Below are 14,776 nucleotides of genomic sequence, written 5' to 3'. Positions count from 1 at the left end.
GATGTGTTTCAGTCCTTTGCCTTCGTTACTCATGTTCAGATTGTTCCCATCTTTGGCCAGTGGGAGCCTCTTTAAGTTGATTTCTTTGAGTCCTTTGGACAAATTCCTAAATGGTTTTTGAAAGCTTCTTTGCTTTCTGGCATGATGAGATATCTTGGCCCCTCTTGTCTGTTTCCTGCCACAGGCCTGGAATGAGCTCTTTTCTCTAAGTCTCTGATTGCTTTTTGTGGAAGAAGGTATTTTTCCACAGAGACTCTAGTAGCAGCATTGGGAGTGCTTGTTACTGGGTTTGATCACTGGTTTTAGGCCTTTTCAATGGACAAAGCTAGGGAATTTTTTTTTTTTTTTTTTGTCTTTTCGAGGGCTGCTCCCACGGCGTGTGGAGGTTCCCAGGCTAGGGGTCTAATCGGAGCTGTAGCTGCCGGCCTACACCACAGCCACAGCAACTCAGGATCTGAGCCTCATCTGCAACCTACACCACAGCTCATGGCAACACCAGATCCTTAACCTACTCAGCAAGGCCAGGGACCAAACCCGCAACTTTATGGTTCCTAGTCAGATTTGTTAACCACTGCACCACGAGGGGAACTCTGAAAAAAATTTTTTTAATGTAAATACATGGTGCGTATCTATTGAAACTCCCAGTTCAAGTTCAGGATTATAGGTTGGATATATATGCATACACATGTATTTTACTGCTCTATTTAATTTCTACCACACTGAAACAGAGCTGAAGGCCTGGCCCAGGGCTTTCAGCATGTAGGTATGTGTGGTGGGAAGAAGCAAAAAGAAACACCGGTCAGCCATTAATGTCAGCCTGTCTGTGCCACCGGAAGGTAGAACCTGGCCCAGTGTGTTCATTCTTTCTCCCTTGGACCAGTAGCCATCCTCCTTACTTAGGCAACCTGGTTCTGAGTACACAAAAGGAGACTGCGAACTGTCAGGGAACAGGAAGCTTGGGCTCAGATGGACTTTCTTTTTTCTTTTTCTTTTTTTTTTTCTTTTTAGGGCTGTACCTGCAGCCTGAGCAGGTTCCCAGACTAGGGGTTGAGTTGGAGCTGCAGCCCCTGGGCTATGTCACAGCCACAGCAATGCAGGATCCGAGGCTCATCTGCGACCTACACCACAGCTCACAGCAAGAGTGAATCCTTAACCCACTGAGCAAGGCCAGGTAATGCGTCCTCATGAATACTAGTCAGGTTCATTACTGCTGAGCCCGTTCTTTTTTATTGTTATTTTTATTTTTTTGTCTTTTGAGGGCTGCACCCATGGCATGTGGAGATTCCCAGGCTAGGCGTCTAATCAGAGCTGTATCCGCTGGCCCATGCCACAGCCACAGCAACACCAGATCTGAGCCAAATCTGCAACGTACACCACAGCTCATGGCAAGGCTGGATCCTTAACCCACTGAGCAAGGCCAGGGATCGAATCCACAACCTCATGGTTCCTAGTTGGATTCGTTTTCGCTGAGCCACGATGGGAACTCCAGCCCTTTCTTTTTTAAATTGAAATATAGTTGACCTACAATATTTATGTTAGTTTCATGTGTACTACACAATGACTTGACATTTGCATATGTTATGCAATGATCACCACAGTCTAGTAAGCATCTATCCCTATACAAAGCTATTACAATATTATCATATTCCTTATGCTGGATATTACATACTCAGGACTTGTTTATTATGTAACTGGAGGTTTGCACCCCTTAATCCCCTTCATCTATTTCAGCATCCCCTGGCCCCCTGGCCCTTCTTAGAAACCACCTATTTGTTCTGAGCCTGGTTTTATTTTGTTTTTTAGGTTCCACATATAAATAAGGTCCTGTGGTATTTGCCCTTCTCTGTCTGATACTTCCCTTAGCATAATATCCTCTAGGTCCATCCATGTTGCCACAAATGGCCAGATTTCCTTTTTTATGGCTGAGTAATGTTCCAGTGTGTCTACACACATATGTATGCATTTACTACATCTTCTTTATCCATTTGTCCACTGATGGACATTTAGGTTGCTTCCACGTCTTGGCTACTGTATATAATGCTGCAATGAACAGCTGAATGTGTATATTTTTCATACAGAAACACTAATTCTAGTGTTTTTGTTATCTTGGGATAAATACCAAGAAGTGAAATTGCTGGATCATATGGCAGTAATGTTTTTAATTTTTTGAGGGACCTCCATACTGTTTTCCACAGTGGAGGCAGCAATATACATTCCCACCAACAGTATACTAGGATTCCCTTTTTCTGCATCCTCACCGGCATTTGTTATTTGTTGTATTTTTTGATAAATGCCATTCTGACATGTACGAGGTGATATCTCACTGGACTTCCCTGGTGACTAGTGATGTTGAGCATCTTCTCATGTACCTGTTAGCCTGTTTCATGTTCTGTACATGGTCTTTAGAAAAATGTCTATTCAGGTCTTCTGTCTGTTTTTTTGTTTTTGGCCACTTAACCCACTGGGGATCGAACCCAAGCCACAGCAGTGACAACGCTGGATCCTTAATCTGCTGCGTCAGCAGGGAACTCCCAGAAGAGAAGCTTCCCTGATGGGAATCAAACCCAGCTTATGGTGGTGAGAGCATCTACTCCTAACCATTAGACCACCAGAGGGCGTCTGTCCATTTTTAAATCAGTTTAGGAGTTTCTGTGTGGCTCAGCCAGTTAAGGATCTGATGTTCCCACTGCAGCAGCCTAGGTTGCTGCTGTGAGGTGGGTTCAATCCCTGGCCTTGGAACTTCTGCATACTGTGGGTGCAGCCAAAAAAAAAAAAAAAAAAGGTTGTTTTCTTGATGTTGAGTTGTGTGAGTTCTTGTGTATTTTATCCCCTTAGATATGTCATTTACTAATATCTTCTCCCATTTGGTAGGCTGGCTTTTCATTTTTTAAAAATTTTTAAATTTTTAATTTATTTTAAAATTTTTTTTATTTTTTGCTTTTCAGGGCCACACCTGTGGCATATGGAGGTTCCCAGGCTAAGGGTCGAATTGGAGCCAGCCTACGCCCCAGCCACAGCAATGACAGATCCGAGCCGCATCATTGGAGGTTCCCGCTGCGTCATTGGAGGTTCCCAGGCTAAGGGTAGAATTGGAGCCAGTCTACACCACAGCTCACAGCAATGCCAGATCATTAACCCACTGAGTGAGGCCAGGGATCAAACCTGCAAGTTCATGGTTCCTAGTCATATGCATTTCCACTATGTTACAACAGGAACTCCTGGCTTTCATTTTGGTGATAGTTTCCTTTGCTGTGCAAAAGCCTTTTAGTTTAACATAGAACCATTTGTTTATTTTTGCTTTTGTTTCCCTTGCCTGAGGAGACATATTTTTAAAAATGTTGGAGTTCCCATTGTGGCTCAGTAGAAACGAATCTGACTAGCATCCATGAGGACATAGGTTCCCTGGCCTCGCTCAGTGGATTAAGGATCTGGCGTTGCCTCGGAGATATGGTGTAGGTTGCAGACGGCTCGGATCCTGAGTTGCTGTGGCTGTGGTGTAGGCCAGCAGCTACATCTCCGATTTGACCCCTAGCCTGGGAACCTCCATATGTTGCAGGTGGCGCCCTAAAAAGACAAAAAAAAACCCCTCTTGCTAAGACCAGTGTCAAAGAGCTTATTGCCTAGGTTTTCTTTCAGGAGTTTTTGGTTTCAGATCTTACATTTAAGTCTTTAATTCATTTTGAGTTTATTTTTATATGTGGTATGAGACAGTAGTCCAGTCTGATTCTTCTGCATGTAGCTGTCCGGTTTTCCCAACACTATTTGTTGGAAAGGCTATCCTTCCCATTATATATTCTTGCCGCCTTTATTATAGATTAATTGATGTGTCATAAATTAATATGTCTGAGTTTATTTCTGGGCTCTCTATCCTGTTCCATTGATCTGTGTGTCTGTTTTTGTGCCAGTACCATACTGTTTTGATGACTGTAGCTTTACACTGTAGATTGAAGTCTGGGAGCATGATACCTCCAGTTTCGTTCTTCTTTCTCAAGATTGCTTTTGGCTATTTGGGATCGTTTGTGTTTCCATACAAATTTTAAAATTACTCATTCTAGTTCTGTGACAAATGCCATTGGTATTTTGATAAGGGTAGACTGAATCTCTGGATTGCCCTAGAGAGTATGGCCATTTTAACAATGTTAATTGTTCCAGTCCAGGAGCATGGTTGGTGTATCTTTCCTTTGTTTTCTCATCTTCAATTTCTTTCCTTTTTTTTTTTAGGGCCACACTCACATCATGTGGAAGGTCCCAGACTAAGGGTTGAATTGGAGCTATAGCTCCACCACAGTCGTAGCAACACAGGATCCTAGCCACGTCTGCAACCTACGCCACAGCTCATGGCAATGCTGGATCCTTAACCCACTGAGCAAGGCCAGGGATTGAACCCACATCCTCATGGATCCTAGTCAGGTTCATGACTGTTGAGCCATAATGGCAACTACTGTTGGCTTCAGTTTCTTTCTCCAACATCATAGTTCTCTGAGCACAAGTCATTTACCTCTGTGGTTAGATTTATTCCTAAGTATTAAGTATTTATTCTTTTTGATGCAGTTTTAAATGGAATTGTTTTCTTAATTTCAGAGGGCCTTTTTCTAGCACAACTTTTCAGTATTTGGGACCAGCTAAACTGGCTCTCAGGCTGTGGGGCCTTGTGTTGGTTGTTCCTCAGGTTTTAAAGTACATTCCTCAGAGAAATGCCAACTTGCTAAGAAAAACAGAAGGAGAGGAAAGAAGCAGGAAGAAAGCAAACTCTGGAAAGGAGGAGGAAACTGCAAAGACATGACAGCTAACATTTACAGGGTCCTTTCCATGTGGGTTTCAGACAAGTGCCATCTGGCCAATGCCCTTAATGACCATTTAATTGGGATGGAAAAGGATAAGCAGGTGTGAATCAAATTACGTAGATGTATCAGGCAGGATGTAAGTGGAAAATGCAGAACATGAGCCAAAGATATGAATAGAATTTAGAGGAGGGAAAAATAGGTGTTTTTTTTTTTTTTTTTTTTTTTTTTTTTTGTGGTGGAGAGAAGAAGGGTTGGGCTTTTTCACAGCACTCTCTGCCCTCATCATGCTGGATCCTGCCCATCTCCCAGAAGGGGATGGAGCCCTGGGTCCTGGCTTATGGTTTGAGCCCAGGAATTGGAGAAAGAGGGGCTGTGGTGGGGTTAGATGGGCAGTGCCCTATTCTTTGTACATTCAGGCCTAGGCTCTTCCTTTCTGGCCTGGGGTGCCTCTCCCTGCAGAGTCAGCTACAGCAAGAGGGGGAGCAGGTAGAGTTGGGGGAGGGGAGACATCCAGTAGATGGGCAGCTGGGGTCTCAGGTTACTTCTTTTGCTGCTGGGGAAAAAGCCCTTGGTTTCCAGGAGCAGATTTGATTACAGCAGCCTGGCAGTTTTGTCACCGTTGGCTGGAGGGCTGTTCAGAGTTGGAACTTTCTGACACCCAACACTGACATTGGATCTCCATGCACATTAGCAGGGAGCTTGGTGTGCCCTGGCGACCGGGTCACTTGACCTCAGTCTGCCCCTTTCTAGCCATTGACCTTCAACAGGTCATCCAATTATGTGTGTGTACAGTGAGGGGGGTTAATGGATCATCTCTATTTTATTTTATTTTATTTTATTTTTTATTATTATTTTTACTAGTTGTAGGCACCTTGTTCAGCATTTTATTCTTTTTTATTATTTTTAATAATTATTTCTATTTTTTATTTTTTATCATAATTTTTATTTTTTCCATTATAGCTGATTTACAGTGTTCTCTCACTTTTCTACTGCACAGCAAGGTGACCCAGTCACACATAACCTGTGTGCATTCTTTTTCTCATCTCTACAGACACAGCTCTAGACTTCACACTCCGGGGTTCTGTGCCTGTGTTTAGCACTTCATAGGAGACTGCTTAGCACTTTCCAGTCCCCGGATCCCCAGCCCATGCTCTCTTCTTCCTTCCTTTTCATCAAATAATATTCATCTACCTTCTTTTTTCCGCCCTTCTTTTTTTGGCCACAGGGTGCAGCAGCTTGATAATGCGATCTCAGTTCCAGACCAGGAATTGAACCTGGGCTGCAGCAGGGAAAGCACCAAGTCCTAACCACTAGACCACCAGGGAACTCCCTGTCAACCTTCTTTTTTTTTTTTTTTTCGTCTTTTGTCTTTTGTCCTTTTTTAGAGCTGCACCCACCGCATATGGAGTTTCCCAGGCTAGGGGTTGAATCGGAGCTGCAGCTGCTGGCCTACACCACAGCTCACAGCAATGCCAGATCCTTAGCCCACTGAGCGAGGCCAGGGATTGAACCAGCAACCTCGTGGTTCCTAGTCGGATTCATTTCCGCTGCGCCACGATAGGAACTCCTACCTTCTTTTTAAATTTTTTTTTTTTTGTCTTTTTGCCATTTCTTGGGCCGCTCCCGTGGCATATGGAGGTTCCCGGGCTAGGGGTCCAATCAGAGCTGTAGCCATCAGCCTACGCCAGAGCCACAGCAACGCGGGATCCGAGTCATGTCTGCAACCTACACCACAGCTTACGGCAACGCCAGATCCTTAACCCACTGAGCAAGGGCAGGGACCAAACCCGCAACCTCATGGTTCCTAGTCGGATTCGTTAACCACTGCGCCATGACGGGAACTCCTAAAATTTTTTTATTAATGACTTTTATTTTTTCCATTATAGTTGGTTTCCAGTGTTCTGTCAATTTTCTACTATTCAGCAAAGTGACCCAGTCCCACACATATATATATACATTCTTTTTCTCACATTATCCTCCATCATGCTCCATTACAAGTGACTAGACATAGTTCCCAGTGCTATACATCAGGATCTCATTGCTTATCCACTCCAAATGCAACAGTTTGCATCTATTAACCCCAAATTCCCTGTCCTTCCCACTACCTCCCCCTCCCCCTTGGCAACCACAAGTCTGTTTTCCATGTCTATGCTTTTCTTTTCTGTGTAAAGTTTCATATGTGCCAAGTATTAGATTCTAGATATAAGCGATATCATATGGTATTTGTCTTTCTCTTTCTGACTTACTTCACTTAGTATGGGAGTCTCTAGTTCCATCCATGTTGGCTGCAAATGGCCTTATTTTGTTCTTTTTTTTATGGCTGAGTAGTATTCCATTGTGTATATATACCACATCTTCCTAATCCAGTCATCTGTCAATGGACTTTTAGGTTGTTTCCCTGTCTTGGCTATTGTGAATAGTGCTGCAATGAACATGTGGGTGCATGTGTCTTTTTCAAGGAAAGTTTTGTCTGGATATATGCCCAAGAGTGGGATTGCTGGGTCATAAGGTAGTTCTATATGTAGTTTTAGGTACCTCCATACTGTTTTCCATAGTTGTCCTGTCTACCTTCTTATATGCTGAACCCTACATGAGCCCTGGGGCTGTGGCAATCACCAGCAGCTCAGATGGGGCTGTGAGGAGGCAGATGGGGTGAAGCCTTCTGCCCTACATTCTGGAGAGGATGCAGGCTCCAGGGAAGCACGATGTGGGTCTGCCAGTGAGGGCCTCCCAGGCTAGCCCCTTCTCAGTTTTTTCTCCATGTGTGTAGGGAGACTCTGTCATCCTTCTCTCACCAGTGACACAACGCAGGCCTGCTACGATGATGTGACTTGTCTAAGGGCACACTGACTCAGGGCCCTGACCCATTTTATTTTATTTGTTGCTTTTTAGGGCCACCCTCACACTATATGGAAGTTCCCAGGCTAGGGATTGAATCAGAGCTACAGCTGCCGGCCTGTGCCATGGCCACAGCAACACCAGATCTGAGCCGTGTCTGTGACCTACAGTTCATCCAACGCTGGATGCCCGACCCACTGAGTGAAGCCAGGGATCAAACCCACATCCTCATGGATACTGGTCAGATTCGTTTCCACTGCACCATGATGGGAACTCCCCATCACCAGTTTTATAAGGTGGAGGTGAGGAGTAGGTAGGGAGCCTCTGCATCATCTTTGCAGCTTTTCTGTAAATCTAGTATTATTTCCAAAACGAAATATATATATATATATATATATATATATATATATATATATATATATATATATATTTAATGTGGAGGACTTTTGACCCATCTCCCCACCTTCTGATATGCACCAACACACCAGCCAATCAACCATGACTGTTCACTGCACACCTGATGGGTATGAGGCACCGTGGAACATACAACTGAGGGGTTATGAAGATGGATCAAACATGATCCTTGCTCTCTGTGAGTTCACAGATTTCCCCATGGAAAAATAAGACACATTCAAAGAAAAGTTATTTCTTTTCTTACTTTTTGTCTTTTTAGGGCTGCACCCTCGGCATATGGAGGTTCCCGGGCTAAGGGGTCCAATCGGAGCTGTAGCTGCTGGCCTCCGCCAGAGCCACAGCAATGAGGGATCCGAGCCATATCTTCGACCTACATCACAGCTCACAGCAACACCGGATCCTTAACCCACTGAGCAAGGCCAGGGATTTGACCCACGTCCTCATGGATGCTGCTCAGGTCCATTAACCGCTGAGCCACAATGGAACTCCCTGAAAATTTATTTCTAACAGTACAAGGCAGTTTGACAAGTGCCAACAACACAGAGGAGAACAAGGGAGAGCAGGGAGAAACCACTGCTAGGAGGATGTTAAATAGGGACAAAGATTGTTTCCTGCTGTGAAACCCGTTCCGAGTGTTTTTGACTTAATGAACACTTTCAAAATACTTGAGCGCTTCTATCGATCGCACATACATTTTCTCAGGCTTCCTGCATTAGTCATAAAGAAACCCACCATGTCTTATTGAGTCTACATCTGAAACATCCCTGGTGTGGACTGCCTCACTGCGAATGTCACTGCCACTGTCATGTCATCCCTCTCCTAGACTGGAACCTCAACCTAGCCATCTGCTTTCTCTAATCTCCACGCACCCTGAGTGCCGGTCTGTTAGGTCTCTGCTGGTCCTGCAGCCTGAGTTTGTTTCCCAATGCACCGGGCTGATCGCTCCCGCTTGGGTGGCAGGGGTGCAGGTGTTTCCTTCATACATGGCTCTGTCCACCTCTTCATCCCCTTCATTGCCACCCCCATTCCCTTAGCCCCTCAAACCCTGTTCCAGCCACCGTGCGTTTCTCTCATTGCTCAACCAAACTTTGCTCCCAGGAGCCTTGGTACCTTTGCCCTTTACTTGCCTTGGGGAAAGCCCCCTGGGTCCAGGAAGTGCCGTCTTTGCCAACCCTCAGCTTAAACATCCCCTTCTCTGGTGCCCCAAAGTTAATCACTTCCTCCTCTGTTTTCCCATGATATACTGCTACTGTGCTGCTCGTGTACTTTGCACAAACACTTGATGTCGTCATCTACCAATTCTTTCCACAAACGCTTAAAATTTTTTTTGTTGAAGTATAGTTGATTTACAATGGGAATTTCTGCTGTACAGCAAAGTGACTTGGTTCTGCATATATTCTATTACATATTCTTTTCCACTGTGGTTTATCACAGGATATTGAACACAGCTCCCTGTGCTATACAGTAGGACCTTGTTGTTTATGCATCCTCCATATAATAGTTTGCATCTGCCAACCCCAAACTCCCACTCCCTCCCCCACCTTTACCCTCCCCCTTGGCAACCCCATGTCTGTTCTCTATTCAGTGGGTCTGTTTCATAAGTATGTTCATCTGAGTCATATTTTAGATTCCACATATAAGTGATATCATATGGTATTTGTCTTTCTCTTTCCAACTTAACTTCACCTAGTATGATAATCTCCAAGTCCATCCATGTTGCTGAAAATGACATTATTTCATTCTTTTCATGGCTGAGTAATATTCCATGGTGTGTGTGACATACATACCACTTCTTTATCCATTTATCTGTCGATGGACTTTTAGGTTGTTTCCATGTCTTGGCTGTTGTGAATAGTGCTGCTATGAACACAGGGGTGCAGGTATCTTTTCAAATTATAGTTTTGTCTGGGTCACAAGCACTTTTTAAGCAGCTATCATGGGCCGGAGGTGAGGGTGAAAAGATAGGAGCAGCCCCTGCTCTCTTGGAGGTCCCCAGCCAGTGAGGCATTTGGAGATACTCAGAAGCAATTATAGAATGTGTGACAGTGCTATGGTGATGGGCACAGGGCCAGGGAAGTACACAGAGGGGCACTGACCCAGTCTGGGATGAGTCCTGGTGGGGGGGGATCAGAGAAGGCTTCCCAGGAGAAAGGATGCTAAGAGAGATGGGAAGCCCAAGCAGGCATTTGCAATCTGTTCTCCCATCAAGTTTTTCCAGGGCAAAAGCATCTTATTCATTGTTGTGTTGCCCCTTACCTATATCTGCAGCTACACGTAGTAGGTGCTCAATACATTTGCTTGCTTGAATAAATAAATTACTGAGCAAACAAATTGAATGGGCAAATGAAAACCATCTTAGTTTTAAGCAAGTGGACAACCTTACCTCAACACCCCTGCTTCCAGTATCAGGTGGTTGGACTGAAGATGAAGGCTGTGTTTTGCCTTTTCACAGTTTATTGCAGTTTTTTTTGGCCGCACTCATGGCCTGCAGATGTTCCCAGGCCAGAGATCTAACCTGCACCACAGCAGTGACCCAAGCTGCTGCGGTGACAACAGCGATACTTAACCTGCTGCACCACAAGGGGAACTCCTTACTGTGGTATTTCTTTTTGACCTTTAGACTTGCTTTAGTAATAGGTGTGAGTGGTTTCGTGGTTTTTTTTTTTTTTTTGGAAAGAGTTTGTGGCTTTTGTTTCAGTATGCTATAGAAGGAAATATTTCATTGAATTTATTAATGTCTATGACGTTTATGGATAATATTTTCCTTAAAATGCTTGTACAATTTTCTTTTTTTTTTTGTCTTTTTGCCTTTTCTAGGGCCGCTCCTGTGGCACATGGAGGTTCCCAGGCTAGGGGTCGAATCGGAGCTGTAGCCACCGGCCTACACCAGAGCCACAGCAACACGGGATCTGAGCCGCGTCTGCGACCCACACCACAGCTCACGGCAACGCTGGATCTTTAATCCACTGAGCAAGGCCAGGGATCGAACCTACAACCTCATGGTTCGTAGTCGGATTCGTTAACCACTGAGCCACGACGGGAACTCCCTAAGATTTTCTTAATGGAAAAAAAGAAAACTTAAAATTGTGAAGTGGGAGTGGAAAGAAATTGGGGGGCGGGCAGTGGGAAGAGCTGGAATGAAGAACCAAGAATGACCTTGCCTTTGTGTCCGTGGGTTCAAAGCACTTTCCCATCCAGGGTCTGTCTTGTTCACAACCGGGGCCAGGCCTTTCGAGTGACCATCATCCACTTCTATGAGTGTGATGGTTAATTTCATGTATCAACTTGACTGGGCCGCAGGGTCAAATATTATTATGGGTGTGTCGTAAGGTGATTGGGGATGAGATTAACATTTAAATTAGTAGATGGAGTGAAGCAAATTAGGTGGGCCTCATCCTATCAGTTGAAGGCCCATAGACCAAAAAGGCCGACCCTCCTCTGAGTAAGACAGAGTTCCTTCTTCCTGAATCCCCTCGAATTCAACCCTTTCCTGCCTTTGGCCTTGAACTGAAACTTCGGCCCTTCCTGAGACCTGAGCCTGCCGGCCTTCAGCCTGCAGCTACACCACCTGGTCCTCAGGCCCTGACTCGGACTGGGAACTCGCACTGCCAGCTCTCCTGGGTCTCCAGCTCACCAACTCCCCCCGCAGATCTTGGGACTTGTTAGCCTCCATGAAAAATTGTGAGCCAATTTTTTTTTTAACTCCACTTGTAATAATATCACTTTAACTCAGAAATTTAAATTTACACATTCGTAGCAACTATCTTAAAAAGTATATGCCTTGTTTAAAAAAAAATGGCACTTCCAGAACAGGAGTTAGCCAAAAGCAATAGCAAAATCACATGATTACAGTCAGCTGAATTTGCACATAACATCCCTTAAACATCAAAAAGTAAAATAATCACACATACTCCTTTCCTGTCATCAAATTATTTTTAAAAACCTAATATCGGTACTCCAATGAACAAAAGTATAAACATCTTCCTCTTTTTTTTTTTTTTGGCCACATACACAGCATGCAGAAGTTCCCAGACAAGGGATCAAACCTGCACCACAGCACTGATCTGAGCCAGTGCAGTGACAACGCTGAACCTTAACCCACTGAGCCACATGGGAACTCCTAAACATCTCTTTATGACCAACTGTGTGAGCCAGCTTTTTATGATGACTCTTTCTCTGTACATAAATCGGATTGGTTCTGTTTTTCTGGAGAACTGTCACTAATAGGTGAACGTTTTACTAACAGCAGGTAAATCATTGACTCATAGATGCCAGAGCTGGGGCTCAAGCTCCTCCCTCAGTTTATGGATGACGAAACTTAAGCCCGAGAAGGAAGTTTCTTCCCATGGCACACTCCTCCTACTGTGTTCACTACCTAGCTGATGCTGGGATGCTCCTTAACTGGAAACCAGATTTAGAAATAATGCTTTTTATTTTTAATTTTTTGTTCTTCTTTTTATGGCCAGACCAGCAGCATATGGAATCTCCTGGGCCAGGGGTCAAATCAGCTGCATCTGCAAATTACACCGCAGCTTGTGGCAGTGCCGAATCCTTAACACATGGGCATGGCTAGGTATCGAACCTGCATCCTCACAGAGACAATGTTGGGTCCTTAAACTGCTGAGCCACAACAGGAACTCCAACAATACTTTTTTAAAAAAATACTTAAAAAATTTTTTTGGCCATGGCTGCAACGTGCGGAAATTCCTGGGCCAGGGATTGCCTATGCCACAGGAGTGACTCAAGCCACAACCACATCCTTAACCCACCAGGCCACCAGGGAGCTCCTAGAAATAATATTTAAAATGCAAATATCCCTGGGAAAATAACATACTGATCTGAATTCATAAGAGAATATAAATGGCCTGATGAAATGTTTTCTGAAGAGCACTTTTTTAGGGGGAAGACACAGGTACACTGTGAAAAGGTAGGTATAGTTAGTTCCTAGCCTCCTGGAGGTCTTTGGTAAATGAGTTTCAGAGATGGACAGGAGAGAGCCCTGCTCAATGGGCATCGTTTGGTTCTTGAATGTGAAAGGAGGAGAGGAGTTCCCATCGTGGCGCAGCGGAAACACATCCGACTAGGAACTGTGAGGTTGCAGGTTCCATCCCTGGCCTTGCTCAGTGGGTTAAGGATCCAGCGCTGCTGTGAGCTGTGGTGTAAGTGGAAGTCGAAGCTTGGATCTGGCATTGCTATGGCTGTGGCATAGGCCAGTGGCTACAGCTCTGATTAGACCTCTAGCCTGGGAACCTCCATATGCTATGGGTGTGGCCCTAAAAAGCAAAAAAAAAAAAAAAAAAAAGCCTGATGCAGAGTAAGCACTATATAATAATTTGTTAAATCCCATTTGGGACAGTGGGAGGTGGGGTAAAGGAGGGGCAGGGCTGGCCCACAGACCTCACCTCCTTGTGACCTCAAGAGCTGGCCCAGACTGCTGTGGTGCTGGGAAGCTGAGACTTTGCACATCTGGGGGAAGGCATGGCTGGAGCTGGCGCGATCCTTAATTTCAGTGAGCTCACAGGCAATTTCTGGAAATACAGCTTCTAGCAGTAATGCTTGCATCTTTTTAAAAATAACACTTTGTGTGCATGCGTCTGCCTTCTGGCTACATTGGAACGTGTCAAGGGTAGAGTGGGTGGAGGGTGTTTGGAGCCTATTTTCAGACCTTCTGTGTAACTTTGCTTTTTGCTTGCAAGAAGCTTCTGAGAGAGTTTCCTCTTTGGTTCAACAGCTTGAGAGAGAAAGCCGTGTTGGGCCGATCTGGCCAGTATTATAGCTTTCCTTCCTATTTAGAGCAAGGGCAGTGGGCAAGATGGTAGAGAAACTTGAAATCCCATCACGTGATAAAGGTGTGAAGGAAATGGGGGTTTGGTTAGTAAGGGAAAGAGACTCCTCAGGGGATTTTGGAACATTCTTCAGCTTTTTTTGTTTTGTTTTTTGTTTTTGTTTTTTGTCTTTTTAGGGCCGCATCCATGGCATGTGGCAGTTCCCAGGCTAGGGGTCATATCAGAGCTACAGCTGCCAGGCTACGCCAGAGCCACAGCAATGCAGGATCCGAGCTGTGTCTGTGACCTACACTACAGCTCATGGCAATGCTGGATCCTTAACCCACTGAGCGAGGCCAGGGATGGAACCCGTGTCCTCATGGATACTGGTCAGGTTCATTAACCACAGAGCCACGACGGGAACTCCTCTTCAGCTTTTTAAAGAGCTGTTCTGGGACTGCCTGGTAGCCTAGTGGGTTAAGGATCTGGTGTTGTCACTACTCAGGTCACGGCTGTGGCATGGGTTCTGTGAGAACACAAAGAGAAGGTGTTGGTTTCGACCCGGGAATCAGGGTCTCACCAGAGTGGGATCAGGCTGCTGCCTTGATCTTGGGCTTCCCAGCCTTCAGAACTGTGAGAAATCAATTTCTGTTGTTTATAAGCTGTGCGGTCTGTGGTATTTTGTTATAGCAGCTTGAATGGACTAAGACATCATGGAACATTTGACTCATTCAGCCCAGACTCTGTGCTCACCAGTTAGCATGATGGCCATGATTTGGCTTTTCATGTTAGTTTCTCTACAGGAAAGGCATATGACAGAAGGACCCTGTCACAGCACTTATCTCAGTGTTCTAAATGTTTGTCCATCTATTACCCTATACTGGAGTTTCTTGTGGCCCTCTCTTGTTAGCACGGTGCCTGGTACTTAGCAGCAACTCATGATATATTTAAGTGATGAAAGCTGGAGGGAACAAT

This window comes from Phacochoerus africanus, chromosome 11 (assembly GCF_016906955.1).
Source record: "Phacochoerus africanus isolate WHEZ1 chromosome 11, ROS_Pafr_v1, whole genome shotgun sequence".
Classification (NCBI taxonomy): domain Eukaryota; kingdom Metazoa; phylum Chordata; class Mammalia; order Artiodactyla; family Suidae; genus Phacochoerus; species Phacochoerus africanus.
This window is presented reverse-complemented; position numbering follows the sequence as displayed.